Source organism: Hibiscus syriacus, unplaced genomic scaffold, assembly GCF_006381635.1.
Source record: "Hibiscus syriacus cultivar Baekdansim isolate YM2019G1 unplaced genomic scaffold, ASM638163v2 tig00003041_pilon, whole genome shotgun sequence".
NCBI lineage: Eukaryota > Viridiplantae > Streptophyta > Magnoliopsida > Malvales > Malvaceae > Hibiscus > Hibiscus syriacus.
The window spans coordinates 2074160-2093222 of record NW_024061960.1 but is presented as its reverse complement, the minus strand read 5'-3'; the positions used below and the strand labels follow the sequence as shown (position 1 = coordinate 2093222).

The window sequence follows — 19063 nt, the reverse complement described above, 5'->3', positions numbered from 1 at the left end:
GGATATTCATGAGAAAATTTTCTCAAAGAAGAGATAAAAGTTTTCAATCAAGCGGTCGCATACACAGACATGCACCAAGGGCTAAAAAATTAAGAGCAGAAAATGAGATTTGTTCAAAAATTGTGCAACATTAGAGACTGAAATGATGATTCATTGATCCGAGGAGTAACTCAACGGTAGATTCTTATCTACGATCATCTAACCGCTAGAAGCGTCGCACTAACTTCCACTTAAGATGTAACGAATGGCAAACTTCATCAGATCAAGTGGGATGTAAAAAACAACAATATAAAGCCATATGATATCAGCCTATCCCCATCATATTCCTTGAATCCTTAAAAATCCCCAGTTTGCATATAAAACAATCAAAGTAGTAACAAACTGTGCAATAACAAAGGAAGTAACCAGTAGCAGTTTGGGACGCTCAACATAAGACTAGTTATGTGATCCAATCACAAAAATTAGAGCTTGGCTCGCAATGCTTACTTGTAAATATAAAGCACCCATCATTTGATCCTCTCTGTCCCTTAGAGACCTTACACCAAATTTGTCCGAGAAGAAGTCGGTATCATACATAACCCAGAAGAAAACGACAGTAACCAATGCCAAGTAGCCTCCAAGCACAATTCTGGTGGTAAATATTTCTTTCAGTTTCCAGCTATCAGGCAAGGGAGACGACTTTACTCTGTCATTTGAGATTGTCATGATGGTTTCATCATTTAGAATGGCAATGATCAGAACCATGGATGGTGAAAAATAGAACTTCCAGATGAGAGCAATAAACATAAACTCAAACACAATACAGATAATTATTGAGACTGCATAGATAGTGTAGTTCTTCATCCTCTAGAAAATGGCTCTACTAGTTAACACCGTGCTGATAAAAATGCTTAGTCCAGGTTATGTAAGAACAATGTCTAAAGCACTCTATGCCGCATCAGTATCATCGGCCATAGTGATACAAATATCAGTCTTCTTTAAAGCAGGAGCATCGTTAACACCATGTCCAGTCATTCCACAAATGTGCTTCCTCTCTTGCAACTTCCTCACAATTTCGTATTTGTGTTCCGGAAAGATGCCAGTAATCCCATCTGCCTTCTCAATCAACTCTTCCATGGGGAGGGAAACTATGCTTGCATCCTTGTCTTGACCAAGAAAAGAAGCAGATGGATACATGTTTGCTCCCATTCCAAGTCGTCGGCCAATTTCCTTTACAATGGCAAGTTGATCACCCGTAATCATCTTATCATTGACACCATGATTAAGAGCTCTACGAATGGTCTCTACACTGTCATGCCTTGGAGGACCAAACAGAGGCAACAAACCAACAAATTGCCAAGGAGTACCAGCACCTTCTTTTGTTTTTCTGGCACTTGCTATCTTGCAACACCTAATGACTGAAGTCCACGATCTGTAAACTGATAGAATGAACTTTATTCTTAACATCTTATTTTGCATTGGAAAGGGTTAAGATTTGTTCATGAGCACCTTTGCATGCTCGGTGCCAGTTACCATTTAAACCAATCAAGTATTCTAACAATGGCAGCATCAATGACATCTTTATTTTCAGTTCTAGAGGCTCTTGTTGCAAGCAGGACAACATGCTCTCTATCGACATCCTTTGCAAACACCTCAATCAAGTTTTTATCAACACTCAGTTTGTTCAGAGTTCATGTTCTCGTCTTATCACTACAAAGAACATCCATATCGTCCTTTCTTCAATTGTATTCATTCGCTTGGTAATAGCACACTGCTGAGACAACCTGTGAGATCTGATTGTCATGGCCATCATTTTCAAGGACGAGGATCTAAAATGAAACAGTGGTCTACTTGAGACTTAACCATCTAAGAAAAGTCATGTCTGTAAATTGGACTGTCTTCTAATATGAAGGCTTTTATCACTGGTGAAAATTGTTCTACGATATTCATCATTAGGATCAATATTTTTGCATTTGTATTTGCATCTTTGCATTTTGCATCTGCATTTCATTTTTAAGCATTTTCATAAAAAAAACAGGGAGCTAATTCATGGAGGATTCGATGAAGTGGTCCTAACCACGTGACACCACATGGAAGCAAGAAGTTAAAATCAGTACAGTTAGAGCTTGTTCAGTTGTAGGACTGAGCCTTCCAGAATGATATGAGAAAAGAGTCTCCATATCTTGAGGGCTACGATGTTGATATCCTATACAACGACCACATAGGAAGCTCCAGACATTTCGCTGAAAACTGTAAGGCACTGAAGCGCAAGATCCAGAACTTGATGGATTCAGGGGCATGAACAATCAAAGAAGAATGAGGGCATGACATTTACCATATTGCAATGAGAACATTGTTTTGTTTGAACACGTTTTTGTTCTATATTTTAGATTTGTTTAATCTTTTAAACGACTGAACTTATGATACCTTCTAAGGTGGAATAATTGAATGAGTTTTAATATTTAGTTCTTAGAATATCAAATTAATTAAGGATTCTTTTAATTTTTCAAGAGTTATGGATTTTTGACATGTGGCAAGATTAGACCTCTCTTATCCTGTATAAAATAAAAAAATACCTTGATTCTTTACCCAAAATAACTCATGGTCATTACCAAAAGACCAAATTTTGACATTATGTTTCCTTGATACACAAAGAGTCATACACATTCAATTCTTTGAGTCAATAAAATCACACCAAAATTTTTTTCTACTAATAAAACCTAAGGCATTGAGTACAAGATGTTCACTTGAACATGAACCTTCTTACCAGAAGACACAACTTGGGGCATCTCGCAGGAAACCTGAACATTGAGACATGCTGGGAGCAAGAAGCAGAAATGAGAATTAATTCGAAATAATTCTATCATGCATTAATTACATTGTTTTCATGTGAATAAAATTAATCCTGAAAATCTATCCCCTGGGGATACCTCTTCTGCAAAGAATTTTGTGTATGAGATGATGAACGGATTTTTTTTCATTTATCCATATATGTATATATATATATCCCTTGTTGTCCCCTTTTGAGCCTATAGTATTTTTCTTCTAATTCAACCCTAACCAAGGATCACCCTCCACACTGGGGGGTAAGGTGGAAGAAATTTGCTCATATGAGTGAAGACATCAATCCAGAGTAGATACCGAAAGGTGGAACGAATGCCAAGTTTGAATGTGTGTAGACTACTGAGATCTCAACCGAGCAAGTCCCAAAGATAGTTTTCCACTGCCACATACTGCCACATATTGACACATTGGTTGACAATACAACAGGTCATGCTATTTTCTCCTTTACGGATAGTTTTCAGGGTACAACCAAATCAAAATAAACCCTGAAGATAGGGAAAAGACAACGTTTATGACAATGTGTGACACCTTTTGTTACAAGGTGATGCCCTTTGGACTCAATAATACCGGGGCAACATATCAAAGAGTCATGGTTACTTTGTTCCACGACTTGATGCATAAAGAAATAGAAGTATACATGGACGATATGATTGTCAAATCACAAACTGAAGAAGAACATGTGAATGTCCTAAAGAATATATTTTTAAGATTGAGAAAATACCAGCTCAAACTTAATCCAGCCAAGTGCACTTTTGGAGCTACTTCAGGGAAATTATTGGGATTTGTAGTCAGTAAAAATGGGATAGATATTGATCCTAATAAAGTTAAAGCAATCTTGGAATTAACAAACCCTAGAACGTAAAAAAAGTACAAGGATTTCTGGGGAGGTTAAATTATATTGCCATACTCATCTCAATTAACTGAGAAGTATGATCCAGTCTTCCAATTATTGAGAAAGCAAAACCCAGGAGAATGGGATGATAGTTGCCAAGAATGTTTTGACAAAATTAAGAGTTATTTGACTAATGCCCTAGTCTTAATTCCACAGTCTTAATGCCACTAATCCCAAATAAACCATTGATCATGTACTTGACTGTCTTTGAGAAGTCAATAGGATGTGTATTGGCACAACATGATGAAATTGAAAGAAAAAAAAGAGCTATTTACTATCTCAGTAAGAAATTCACTGACTGTGAGACTCGATATTCCTTGATCGAAAAGCTTTGTTGTGCCATAGTATGGACTACTAAGAGGTTGAGACAGTATTTTTTGTATCACACCACTTGGTTGATATCAAGGTTGGATCCACTAAAATACCTGATGGAATCAACTGCTTTAACTGGAAGAATGCCAAGATGGAAAATGTTGTTGTCCGAATTTGACATAGTCTATAAGCATGTAAAAGAAGGTATTATTGTTGATTTCCTGACAAGAAGAACATTAGAAGACTATGAACCAGTAAAATTTGATTTTCCAAATGAGGACTTAATGAGTATATTTGTAGCAGAAGAAGATGCTTCGAATAATGAGGCCTAGAAAATGAACTTTGATGGTGCCTCGAATGCTATGGGGCATGGAATTGGGGTAATACTAGTTTCACCGGAAAGAGATCATTATCCTTTTACTAGTAAGTTTGCCTTTGAATGCACAAACAACATGGAAGAATATGAAGCATGTATCTTGGGTATTCAAGCTGCAATTGAACGTAAAATTAAAAGCTTAGAAGTATTTGGCGATTCTGCTCTAGTTATTTATCAACCTCGCGGGGAATGGATGACTAGAGACTCTAAATTCATGGAATATAAAAACTTGGTGATGGAGTTGATCAAAGAGTTTGAAGAAATTTCTTTCACTTGTCTTCCCCGTGAAGAAAATCAAATGATAGATTCCTTGTCTACGTTGGCAGCCATGTTTAAGGCCGATGATCAATCTCGAATGATGCCTATTCAAATGAGTATAAGAGAAATGACAGCTCATTGTTACAACATTGAGGAAGAGGAGGAAGACGGTCTCCCTTAGTATTATGATATTCTCCAATATGTGAAGTATCGAGCTTATCCAGCTGAGGCAACTGAGAATGATAAACGAACTTTGAGAAGATTGGCAATGGAGTATGTTCTCAATTGAGACATTTTGTAAAAAAAAAAAAGCAAAGCTCAGGTGCTTTTGAGATGTGTGGATGAAATTGAGGCCAAGAAAATACTTGAAGAAGTCCAAGAAGGGGTTTGTGGAACACATGCAAATAGATTCACAATGGCTAGGCAAATCATGAGATTTGGATATTATTGGTCCACTATGGTAGGAGATTGTATCAGATTTGCTCGAAGATGTCATAAATGCCAAATCTATGATAACCAAATACATGTTCCCCCTTCACCACTCCATGTAATGAATGCACATTGGCCATTTTCAATGTGGGGCATCGATGTCATTGGAGCAATTTCACCGAAGGCTTCAAATAGACATCGTTTTATCTTAGTGGCTATCGACTACTTCACCAAATGGGTTGAAGCTGCCTCTTATGCTAATGTCACAAAAGGTGTAGTTTGTAGATTCTTAAAAAGAGAAATCATTTGCAGATATGGAATACCAGAAAGGATCATTACAAATAATGCGTTTAATTTGAACAATGATTTAATGAAGAAAGTATGCACAAAGTTGAGGATTAAACATCATAATTCGACTCATTATCACCCGAAAATGAATGGGGCAGTAGAGGCAATGAATAAAAACATCAAGAAGATCATCACAAAAGCAACTGAAACTTATAGAGACTGGTATAAGAAATTACCTTTTGCACTGCTTGCTTATCGCACATCTGTTTGTACATCTATTAGGGCAACACCATTTTCTTTGGTATATGGGATGGAAGCAGTTTTACTTGTTGAACTAGAAATTCCTTCTTTGAGGGTGTTGATGGAATTGAAACTTGATGAGGCTGATTGAGTACAAATTAGATTTGATCAATTGAATTTGATTGAAGAAAAAAGACTGAGAGCTATTTGTCATGGCCAAATGTGCCATAAAAGGATGATGCGACCTTATGACAAGAAGGTCAGGCCTCGAGAATTTCATGAAGGTGATTTAGTGCTGAAAAAAGATCCTCCCTATACAAAAAGATTTTCGAGGGAAGTGGATGCCAAATTGGGAAGATCCTTATGTTATAAAAAAAGGCTTTTTCAGGAGGAGCTTTGGTTTTGACTGAAATGGATGGAGAAGATTTGCCTAATCCTGTGAATCTTGATTTACTCAAGCGATATTACACTTGAAGAAGAAGAAGAAAAAGAAGAAGCAAAGAAAAATGGACGAGACTCGAGTCAAATGGCGCATCAAACTTCAAACCATGAGATTGATCAAGCACAATCATTCCAGAATCACTTTACTCGAAGATCATGGAGCATCTAGAGAGCATCAAGAGAGAGACACATACAAGCAAATTTAAATTGAGCAAGACAAGATTGAAGGCATCAAAATGAATTGATCATTGGTTCAATACCCTGAAACACTTATTTAGGCCTATTTATCCTTTTCGTTTATAACCGTGAATCATGGCCTACATTACATGCCTTAAAAGTCCCTTCTAATCATACATGGATTTCTAAACAGAAAAGACTATCTTCAAATTTCATTCCGCCCATCAGGATTAATCTTTATTTGCAAAAGGTTTTCTAAAATCTTTAATGCATGATAGAGAAAAAATAACAAAAGGGGTTTAAGACGTAAATTTTGAATGACGTTTTGAAACCAAAAGAGGATTCGAGTTGAAAACCTGAAAAGGTGACTCGAATATAAAAATTGTGCAGCTGAGATGATCACACAAATTTCTTGATAAGGCATCACACAAACTGAATGTGATCATGAGAGCTGGGAATCGGAGAACATTTCCAGTAAAGGAGCATACAAGCTACCTCATCAAATTAGTGAGCATCAAATAAACAAGAATGTCAAAACTTTGACCAAACACAATAACCTGAGACATTTTACCCTTTCCTCACTTAACCATTTACCAAAGATAGCTTTGATCTTGACACTTGTCAAATAACTATAATTAATTGAAGGATTAACAGTGTAATTAATTCTTTGATATCCAATGAACTCTAGTTTTATGATTTGTCTCAATTGTAAAACCTAGAAAGGAGCAATATTTTCAAATCTTTGATTAAACATTTTTCAAAACTCTTCTAATTGATAATTTCAGATTTTGAAAATAAAAGAAGAAGAAAAACACTTTTCAAACAAGACAATCTCTCTAGAGTAGATCTTGGTAATTGACATGTAGCTCTCAGACACAAAGCTCATACTTAGAATCAATGTTGAAGCAAATAATGAGGAACAATGGGGGCATATTTAAAGATTCAATAGTGAATGTTGAGGTATCTTTGGAGATTCAACATCGAATATTGGGGCATCTTCGGGGATTCAACATCCTGATGTGAACTATCAGACCTTATGAAGGCATTTCCTCTACCAACAGGAGCAAGCAGACTATCAGTATCCTTTGATGTTATTTCTCTCGAAACAAAATGTTGTCTCGCTTGAGACATTTTTCTTTCAAAACAAATTTTGTCTCATTTGAGACATAAAAAAAATCTTTGACTTTGTTTTTTTGAAAACAAAATTTTGTCTCTTTTGAGACAACTTCTTTTGAAGCACCATCTCAGAGTCGGTTTCTTTTGAAACCAAAATCCCTTAGATGGCCAAGACTCATGAACAGATGAGCAGTGTCATCCCCTGACCAGATCTTCTCATTATGTAGGAGTTGTGTCAACTTAGATAACCAGTCGTCCATATCAGAGTGGAACCGTGTTATCACCTTTAGATGGCCAGAACTCTTCATCACGTATGAGTCGTGTCATCACCTGACCAGATTTCCTCATCGCGTAGGAACAGTGTCACCCTAGATAACTACCTGTCCTCATCTCATAGGAACCGTGTTATCACCCTTAGATGGCCTGACATCCTCATCACGTAGGAACCGTGTCATCACCCGACCTGATCTCCTCATCATGTAGGAGCTGCGTCAATCCTTGATAACCAGAACTCTTCATCACGTATGAGCCTTGTTATCACCTTTAGATGGTCAGAACTCTTCATCACGTATGAACCATGTCATCACCTGATCTGACCTCTTCATCACGTAGGAGTTGTGTCAATCCTTGATAACCAGAACCCTTCATCATGTATGAGTCGTGTTATCACCCTTCATAAAGATGGTCAAGAACTTTTCATCACGTATAAGTAGTGTCATCCCCTGACTAGATCTCCTCATTATGTAGGAATTTTGTCACCCTTAGACGACCCGAACTCTTCATCACGTATGAGCAGTGTTGTCTCCTAAATCAAACAATATCAAGTTTCCAAAACCAAGAAAAGAGAATCGGAAAAAAACTGGTTGTCTTTTTCGTCTTTGCCCTATTCTTGTTAACACAAGAATGTGCAAAGAGGGGCAGCTATAGACACCCATTTTTGCACGGGCAAAAAAATTATTAATTATATTATTATTATTATTATTATTATTATTATTATTATTATTATTATTATTATTATTATATTATTATTATTATTATTATTATTATTATTATATTAATGTTATTTTTACAATATTTGCAGGTTCACTATAAATCCAGTAGCCCAGTACAATACCCAGTTCCGGTTTTGGCCCAAGATCTGAAGACAACAGCTGGCCCAATCTAGTAGCCCACCCAGATGACCTAGATCCAGACAAGCCCAGTGACCCGACCCAATAAAATTAGGGTTTCTAAACCCTAAAATTTTAACTACCGACCGCCTTTGATCTTCACCATTAGATCTGGACTCATCCAATGGTCCAGATTGCTCAAGGCTATTAGGGTTTATTACCCTAATTTCAACATCCAGCTGATGCCAATGATACTGCCAAGACATCAAGCCGATCCACCGACGAACTGCCAGCTGAGCCGCGCATCGTCGAGCAAGTCACGCCGCTGAGCCCCCACCATCGAAAAACTTGCACCATATCATCAAATCAACACCAAAAGTCAAAACAAAAACACATATATAATTTATATCCCAAAAATTTTGGGATTTCTTCACCAAATCGGAGACAAATTACTCACCTACCCAATCAAAATCCCACCTAAACCCATTAGCCTCTACCAATCATGCATGCAAAGATAAAATGGAGGAAAGGCAACAACCATGAAAAGGGAGGGAAAGGAAGAAAAAAATAAAAAAGAAGGGAGAGTGAACGACAAAACAAAGAGTAGAGAGTGAAGCATTCGGGACAAAGCAAAAAAGAAAAAAAATCCGAATGAAAAAATTGAAAGAAAATACTTACCTTCTCCTTTAGTAACCACTGTCATCCAAATACGAATGGGGATGTGAGGAAGTATATGTGGGGTTCTAAACGGGGTTTGAATGGCATTGAAAACGGCCAGACTTTGGGTCGTTTGTATCGAACGGCGGTGTGACTTGAAGGGGGGTTATTTCCCTTTAGAACGAAAACGACTGGGAGATATGAAATAAAATGGAAAGTAAGGGTTTCAAAACCCTTAATGTAGTATAAATACACGATGAAACGATGCCATTTTGGGGCCTTAGGGTTTCATGTAATTGGCGCATGGGTGAATCATGCAGGGAGGCTCTCCTGTTTGTAAACGTTGCATTCTGGTCACTTAATAATAATGTTATATTTCTATTTCGAGCTCGCTAGTTATTTTATATTCTATTTTAGTCCTCATCAGTTGGCTATTATTTGTTTATATGTTCACAATATAGGTTGCTGATTTTTCACAATATTCATTTCGATTCTACATATATATTAAAATATAAAATTGTGGATTTAATGTTCTGGTTCTTATGTTTAGCGTAGTATTCATTTTAATCTTGTATTTAGTACTTTTGTACTTAGGGTTTATTACCTATTTTGTCTTTGGTGTTCTATTGTGGTTAGTTTCAATTCCTTTTATTTCAAGCCCTTGTTTATTCGTGCTTCTATTTTAATCACCATTTGTAACTGCAGCATGTATAAGAATATTTGACTTTGGTCATAGTACTCATGAAGGTTCACGTTTTAGTCCATGTTTGTTTGTATTTGCTATTTATGGTGTTTTCGATTTTGGTTACAATGTTTATACAAAACTCATTTTGTTCCTTAAATGATGTTTAGAAGATAAAATCCTATGGGTTTAATTTTATTTTCAATTATGGTTTGTTAATTATGAAACATCTATGTTAATGGGTTAATCGTGTGGGTCTTTCCTTTGTAATATTTGTATTTTGGTCATGTAATGAAAATTTCTTTCTATTTCAGACTCTGTATCTGTTTCGTATTTCGTCTTAGTCCTATCTGTTTAATATTATGTACGTTTATTTGTTTTACTTTTTGATTGTTGATTTTGTACTCTTTTCATTTTAGTCATCAGATGAAACTTTTGCATAATTTACTTTAAGCTTTGAATTTTGTTACATTTACGTTTAGGTCACTGATGTCTACCTTATCCATGTTATCGTTTATTTTGCATTTGTCATGTAGTTCATAATATTTTTATTTTAGTCACTAATAAAATGTTTCTTATCATTTAATCTTGATTTCCACGTTTCATTTTAGCATTCGCTTGTTTGATCATTTAATTTCTGTTTATGTGGTGCTTTAGGTTGATAGTTATATGGTTGGTAGTTTAAATCTCTTTAACTCATAATTACTTTTCTTTTGGTTTATTGATGTTGCATTTGTATTTATTATGTCAAACATTAATTAAAGATCTTATGTTCTACTTATATATCATATATATATTTATTGTATGTTGTCTATATATTCATATGTATATATATATATATATATATATATATATATATATATATATATATAGCTTTATAGGATACGTACGTGGATATGTAATTTTGCATGCATATTTTAACATATTTGTACGTTTATATTTTAAATTCTTATAAAATGTTTCTTTATGTCTATCAATATTCAACCAAGGTTTTCTTACTAATGATTTCAAGAACAAAGATTTGTAGAACGGGTGTGGAAAGTATCACTTGATCGAAGGGGTACAATCCGATACAACGTTCGAACAAATGTGAACTTGAAATAAAATTGATTTTATTTTGCTAATTAAATCTTTTTATTTTAGGTTGAACAATGTGATGCATATTACTAAATAGAGATTTATTTTATGCAAAGATCAATTTTCATTTATATTCGATTCGTATATTTATTAATGAGAGAATATTCTTTTATTGATAAGAAATAGTCTAGTTAGCTTTCCTGACGGAGGATTACTAATTTTGAGATTTCTTTTCGAATTAAAGAATTTTTCCTAATTAATTAATTTGAAGCAAATTAATTAAATTTCAATAAATGGATCATAATTTAAATTTATATTCGATTCATAATTTCTATCATTTTGATAACTTGTAAGCGACACAGTACCAGTTTTGGGCGCTTTCGGGTGCTAATCCTTCCCCACGCGTAACCGACTCCCGAACCCGTTTTAATCGAATCTCTGGTAAACGTAGACCATTTTTGTCTTAAAAATGATTTCTCAAAAAAAATTTAAATTTGACTTACCTAACTCAAAGGTCGATGGCGACTCTATTCAATTTAATATAAATTAATCCAAAATCCCAATTTTCCAAATTAAAGTCGTAACTGTTTTTAAAACAATAAACAATTGTCCCACCCTAAAAAATGGTTATGACAACTACTATTTTTGTATTTTGTAGGTTAGAATTTAATGAAGGGATTTTTGTTATCCCTATAAATCTCGAGTTTATGTAATTGCGTTTGAATGCATGATTTGTGTTCATTGTTAATGACTAAAAAAGAATATGAACATATACGAGTAAATGTTTTTTTCTCAACTTTAAAACCGAAAATACGTGTTCATTGTTAATGACTAAAAAAGAATATGAACATATACGAGTAAATGTTTTTTTCTCAACTTTAAAACCGAAAATACGAGTAAAAAGGGATTCATACAATTCATGCTTTCTTTTTCTCACTAGGGAGAGATGGAAGTGCTTACCAGAGCAGAAGGATTGATGAAAATTTAGAGGTGATGGCAAATTCCCAAGGGATAGCAAGATCCAATGATTGAAATGAATCAATAAAAGATGATAACAATTCATTGGAAAATCCATGTCAACATTCGATCAATGCGATCCCTTTGGAGCTCTCCACCTGCACTAAAAAGTAGTAATAAACTTTTAGTATTTTATTTTTGGATTTTCATTGCCAACGGTGATGAGTTTGGGTTTGTCTGCTGGTTGGTTTTCTTTATAGGGGAAGGAAAGGTTCGGCTCATCTTTTTGCCTAACGATACTCAAAGCAACGCCCGTTATCTTACGATCACGCATTCGGCATGATTAGAAGTTAGGCTGCTTCAAATTTATTTTTGGGTAAACTACACCAATGGTCACTGATGTTTGGGTAAGTTTTCGTTTTCACCACTAATGTTTAAAAAGTTACAAATTGGTTACTAACGTTATCGTTTGTGACAAAATGGTCACTGGCCGTTAACAGCTGTCACGGAAAACACACGTGGAACATTAGATGCTTACCTGGATGGTTTGATTGCCACAGTGGAAAACCTCACTTCTCCCGTTGACCATTGTTTTACCAAAAATTGACCCAAAAAATAATTAAACATAAAAGGAGCGAGGAAAATAAAGGGGAAATTTGATTCCTTCTATTTTTATTCCATTCTTCACTTCCTCCTTCACGAATGAAGCAGTTTCAGAGAGTTGCAGAGGGTGTTTGAGAAAAATACGGGAAACATGAGGAAACAAAGAGAGGAAAAATAGAAAGTTAGCGATAAGAGGAAATAACGAGCAACACTTGGATATAAGAGGGGTTCGAAGTGATTGGGTTCGTGAAAATTTTTAGGGTTCAAAGTGAAGATGGTATTGATATAAAGGCTACGGTAAAAAGGGGACAACGCCATGCTTTACAGTAAGCTTCATTTTCAGTTTGAGAGAAAAGGGAGAAACCTAGAATTTTGACAGAAAATTGAATGGGTTTTCTTTGAAATAATGTCGATTATTTTGTTTTATATTACTGCTGATTTTTTACAACTGTACTGATTTTGTGTTGACAGAAAATGTATGTGGTTTATGTTGAAATAATGTTGATTTTTTGTTGACAACTTTACTTGCAATGTTTTCTATTTTCTTTTGACAAAAATGTATGTGGTTTATGTTGAAATAATGTTGATTTTCTGTTGACAACTTTACAAATTTACTTGCAATGTTTTCTGTTTATATGACCACACTTTTAATTTTTTATATGATATGTTATACAACTTTACTGGCAATGCATTATGTTATATATTATATGATTTCTGTCGAAATGTAAATGTACTTTATGTTATATGCTATTTTCTTGATATGATCACTTTATATCCACTTGAAATCATGTACCCACTTTTCATGCTATTTTTTTGTTATATGCTTTATGTTGTAAATGTTTTGACATGTGGGATATATTGAATGTTGACTTTTCTGAAATATGTGGGATATGTTGACTTTGTGGTTTTGACATGTTTGTATATTGAATGAAATATTGTTGTAGACCATGCAGTTTAATAAAATGTTCTGAATGTTGTAATGTTGTGGTCCCTACATGTTTGAAAAATAATGGTTAATATTGTGTTCTTGTGGACCACAAGGATTTGATAAATTATGCTGACTTTATGACTGTTTATCTGTATATGTGTGATATGCTTGTAACTATAAATATTTTGAATATTGTAATAATATTGGACCATATGTTAATATTATAAAGTTTATATGTGTGTTATGGGTCCTACTATGCTGAATATCAATTCAAAAATCTTGTTACAGGTCATGAAGATGAAAAATTTTCGGTTGTGTGTCACTATGGTGGATCCTTTGTACATTCTCCTATAATGAAGTTCACCGGTAACAAGATTACTTATTTTGACTTGTGTGATTATGACACAATCTCTTTGCTTGACTTTTGTGAAATGATGGAGCAAATATTAGTCCCTACTCCTTTACAATTACTCTGGTTACTACCAAATGCAAAAGTAACTGAGTCTTCCATCATGCATTTAGGAACTGATTCTGATGTAATGAAAATGGTACATAGTTTACCTAGGAATAGATATATTCATATCTATGCACAAGTTAAGGGTATAACTGAAAGTGGTTGTTATGAAAGTGGTGGTGTAGAAATGGATAATGCTGAAAGTGGTGGCGTACAAATGGATAATGCTAAAAGTGGTGGTGTAGAAATGGATACTGGTGAAATGGGTAGTATTGAAAGGGACAATGCTGAAATGGGTAGTGTTGAAAGGGATAATGCTGAAAGTGGTGGTGTAAAAATGGATACTGCTAAAATGGGTAGTGTAGAAAGGGACAATGCTGAAATGGGTAGTGTTGAAAGGGACAATGCTGAAATGGGTAGTGTTGAAAGGGGCAATGCTGAAAGTGGTGGTGTAGAAATGGATAATGTTGAAATGGGTAGTGTTGAAAGGGACAATGAGAAAGATAAGTCTAGTGATAAAGGTCTTAGAGGGACAGAAGATAAGTCTGATTTTGAAGAAGTTGTGGTAGAAGATGAAAACAATTGATCTGATGAATCAGATTCTGATTTTCTAGAAACTGATGGTGAAAGTTCTTTTGATGATCAGGAGAGTTTATCTAGTATAGTAGAGGAGGATGTGATAAATATTTTAGGGGACATGGGTAGGCATGAGTTTAACAATAGATCTGATGACATGTTTGACTCTAGTCTTATGAATTCAGGGGAATTAAACAGTGACAGAGATTCTGACTCAGATGCTCGTCCTACCTTCCCTGAGTTCAACAAAGAAATTGACATGGAGAACCCTAAATTTCAAAAGGGTATGTTGTTTTGTAGTAAAGAGATTTTAAAAGAGGCAATTATGCAATATGGGAGGGTGAATAGAATAGATGTCTTGTTTAAGGTTGATGACAACAAGAGATTGCAAGCAGTTTGTAGGGATGGTTGTTATTGAAAACATTTTTATGTTTCGATATAACAAATTAAGATAAAAGAATTTTAAGATTTTACAAATGATTTTCTAAGTATATTTGATATAATTATTCGAATATCAAAATATTACTCCAAGCCTTTCAAAGTTAAATTTCAATCCTTACTAAAGTATAAAATTGTGTTTTATACTTAAAATATTTTTGAAACAATTTTCACAAAGTGTTTCGAACCAAAAAGAAGCCAAAAATCAATTTTATGAAGGGATGTACTGATGCACTAATTTGATGCATCGATGCACACCCATTTCAAATGCATTTTATGCACCAATGCACAACCATGCATCGATGCACTTAGGATTTTATTGAAACATCGAATTGATTTTGTGCACCGATGCACAAGTCATGAATCAATGCACCCCGCCTATTTTTGAAACATCGAAGCAAATTTGTGCAACGATGCACACCCTAGTGTACCGATGCACCAAGTCTTCTAACGGTCGAAATTTTTGAATTTTACACATACTGTACCGATGCACAAAGCCTATGCATCGATACACCATACTCTCCCAACTGTTTTATTAATTATTTTCACACACTAACGGCTCTATTAACTCAACTAATGATCCCCAACGTTCAAAAATGATCCAAGGAGTATTTAAAAAAGCTTAGAAGCCATTGATCAAGATAATTATCAAGATTCAAGAGAGAATAAAAGAGAAAGCATCAAACCTCAAGTTTGAGCATTTTCAAGCCTAATCCATTCAATATTCATTTTTGCTTTCAAAAATGTTGAAAACATTTTGATATTTCGATATAAAAAAATTAAGTTAAATGAATTTTAAGATTTTCCAAAAGATTTTCTGAGTATATTCGATATAATTATTCGAATATCAAAATATTACTCCAAATCTTTCAAATGTCATTTTTAATCCTTACTCAAGTGTAAAATTAAGTTTTAATCTTAAAATAATTTCAAAACAATTTTACAAACTATTTTGAACCATTTCAAAGCCAAAAATTCCAGATTGCTCAGAGGGAACTGATTCTCCCCCAAGAGGGTACCGATTCCCCCTAAATGGTTTGGCTCCGAGAAAAACAGAATGCTCGGAGGGAACCGATTCCCCCCCAAGGGGGTACCGATTCCCCCTGTTTAACGGTCGAAATATTTGAATTTTACACTTAGGGAACCGATTCCCCATTAGGGGGTACCGATTCCCCCCACGCTCCAAGTTGTTTTATTAATTGATTTCACACTAAAATGGCTCCATTGACTCCACTAATCATTTGAATAATAACAAGCTCAGAAGCCATTGATCAATAACAAGAAAACACAAGAAACAAGAATCAAGAGAGAATCAAAGAGAAATCATCAAACCTCAAGTTTGAGCATTTCAAGCCTATTTTTCATTCAATATTCATTTTACTTTCAAGGATACTACTTGTACTCAATTGTATTCATTTTTTAGTGTTCTTTTCTTTGTTCTAGAATTGTCCAAACAATCTACCTTGTGAGGATTTCCTTGTAAGTTTGCAAATTTGTAATCTTCTCTTTGAGAAAGAGTGTTCTCAAGAATTGAGGTATATTCTTGAGGGAATTGTAAGGTTATCTCTTTGGCCTCAAAAGAAAGAACAAATTAGTGAATTTGTTGGAAAATCCTTAGTGTGGATAGCTAAGGTAGTGGACGTAGACTTTGGTTGAGAAAGTCGAACCACTCTATATCGCTGTGCAAATCTTTTCAATTTTCTACAAAAGCTTCCACCAAAATTTTTATTGCCAATTCACCCCCTCTTGGCCAATTCCATCGATCGATTAACTCAAAAATTAGTATCAGAGCCTCACTCATTTGAAGGTTTAATCACCTCTTTAGTCGATTTGGGAAGAGTTACATCGATTTTCAAAGTCATCAATGGCCAGCACTTCAAACTCCAACTTCGGTCTCGATTCATTGCCCGTTAACAAGCCTCCTTTGTTAAATGGAGCTAATTATGCTTATTGGAAGAATATGATGATGTATTTCATTCAAGCAAGTGACATGGGAGCATGGAATATCATAGAAGATGGATACATCAAACCCTCCACTCACCCGAGGTTATGGAGTGAGGGAGAGACAAGAATGTTCCAGCTCAACTCGAAAGCTATCCATATTATCTTTTGTGTTCTTGGGCCGGATGAATACGGGAGAGTTTCATCTTGCACAACCGCCAAGGAGATATAGGACAAACTACAAGTCACTCATGAAGGCACAAATGAGGTAAAAGAATCTAAAATTAGTCTTCTAACTCATAGCTATGAAAATTTTAGGATGAAACCGGATGAAGATGTCAAAGCTATGACGGATAGATTCTCCATGATTGTCAATAGCCTCAAATCATATGGAGAAGTCATTCCAAATGACAAGCTTGTAAGGAAGTTAGTTTACTCTCTTCCAAAAGCTTGGCAATCAAAGAAGACGACGATCATCGAGGCTAAGAATTTGAAATCCTTAACCCTCAATGAACTTATTGGCTCTCTCCTAATATATGAAATGATGCTTAAAGAAGAAGAAGATCTCGAAATAAGAGGAAGATCTTGAAATGAGAGACGAGTCAAAGAAGGAGACGAAGAAAAAGAAGAACATGGGAGTTGCTCTCAAATCAACAAAAGATGAGAGTGATTCCGATGAAAATGATGATGATGAGGAAATGGCATTGTTTGCCAAACGGTTCAGAAATATTATGAGGCCTAACCAAGGAAAAAAATTCAAACGAAATGAAGGCTTCAAAAATGAACCAAAAGAGAAGGACCCGATCATTTGCTATGAATGCAAAAAACCGGGGCATGTCAAATATGATTTCCCATAATTGAAGAAGAAGGGTTAATCAAAGATTAAGTACAAGGCTCACGTGGCTACATGGAGCGATGAAGAAGGTTCTGATGAAGAGGAACAAAAAGTAGCAAACTTGTGCTTGATGGCATTCAGGGAAGATTCTAAGGTAACCTCTAACTCATTTGATTTAGATTATTTATCTTATGATGAGTTATTAGATGAATATAATGGGTTGGCTTCGGATTATGAGAAGTTGTTTTTAAAATATAAAAATGATATTTCAAAATTGAAAAATGAAAAGAATCTCATATCCAAGACCAACAATGATCTTGAAAGTAAAATAAGTGATTTGCAAATCAAACAAGAAGAGTTTGAAAAGAAAATTTTGGATTTGCAAAATTTACTTTCAAAGGTCAATGATGATCATCAAAAGAAAATTGATGATCTTAAAACTTCTTTTGATAGAGTTGGTACAAAACGTTTTGAAAAAGGAGAAAATTCAAAAACCAACTTTGTTAGAAAAAGTTTTAAAAACTACAATCATAGAGGTCCCCGAAGAACCTCTAATGGAAAAATCGTTAGAAGTATATGGGTTCCTAAAGAACTCATTACTACTAAAGATAAAGATATCCTACACAAATAGATACCTAAGGGGACTAGGATTTTGGAAATTAATGAATATGGACCCAAAAGAATTTGGGTACCAAAAATCAAAAATTAATCTATTTTTGTAGGAAAATGAGCATTGCTACAAGGCACGAGAAACAAATTCAAACTCATGGTACCTTGATAGTGGATGCTCAAGACACATGACCGGAGACAAAAGCCAGTTCATAGAGCTTAACGCCAAAAATGGAGGAGAAGTGACTTTTGGTGATAATTGAAAATGTCACATTGAAGGTATAGGTACAATAGGTAATACCTCTTCCATACAAATAAAAAATGTTTTATATGTGAATGGATTAAAGCATAATCTCTTGAGTATTAATCAATTATGTGATAAGGGATTCAGTGTCATGTTTGAAACTAATAGTTGTAAAGTCATTGACATTGCATCCAATCGGATTATGCTTGTTGGTCATAGAATAGGAAACATTTACATTGTGCATTTAGACTCTATAGAAATGACTAATTTATGCCTTGTTGCTAAGGATGAGCATGATAGTTGGTTATGGCATAGGAGACTAGGACATGCTAGTATGAGTATTTTGCAACGGTTAATTCCAAGAGATTTGGTTCAAGGGCTGCCTAAACTAAAATTTGATAATGATAAAATATGTGATGCTTGTGCTAAAGGAAAACAAAAGCGAATTTCTTTTAAATTCATTAATGACGTATCCACTAGTAGAGTATTACAATTGATTCATTTAGATCTTTTTGGGCCATCTAGAACTACTAGCTTGGGTGGAAAACAATATGCATTTGTTTTGGTAGATGACTATTCTAGATATACTTAGGTTCTATTC

At 34.7% G+C, this 19063-nt stretch overlaps 1 pseudogene; it reads right to left on the bottom strand.

Annotated features, from left to right (window-relative positions):
* Nucleotides 1-219: 219 nt before the first annotated feature.
* On the bottom strand, nt 220-1446 carry LOC120167883 (annotated as a pseudogene).
* Nucleotides 1447-19063: the final 17617 nt, after the last annotated feature.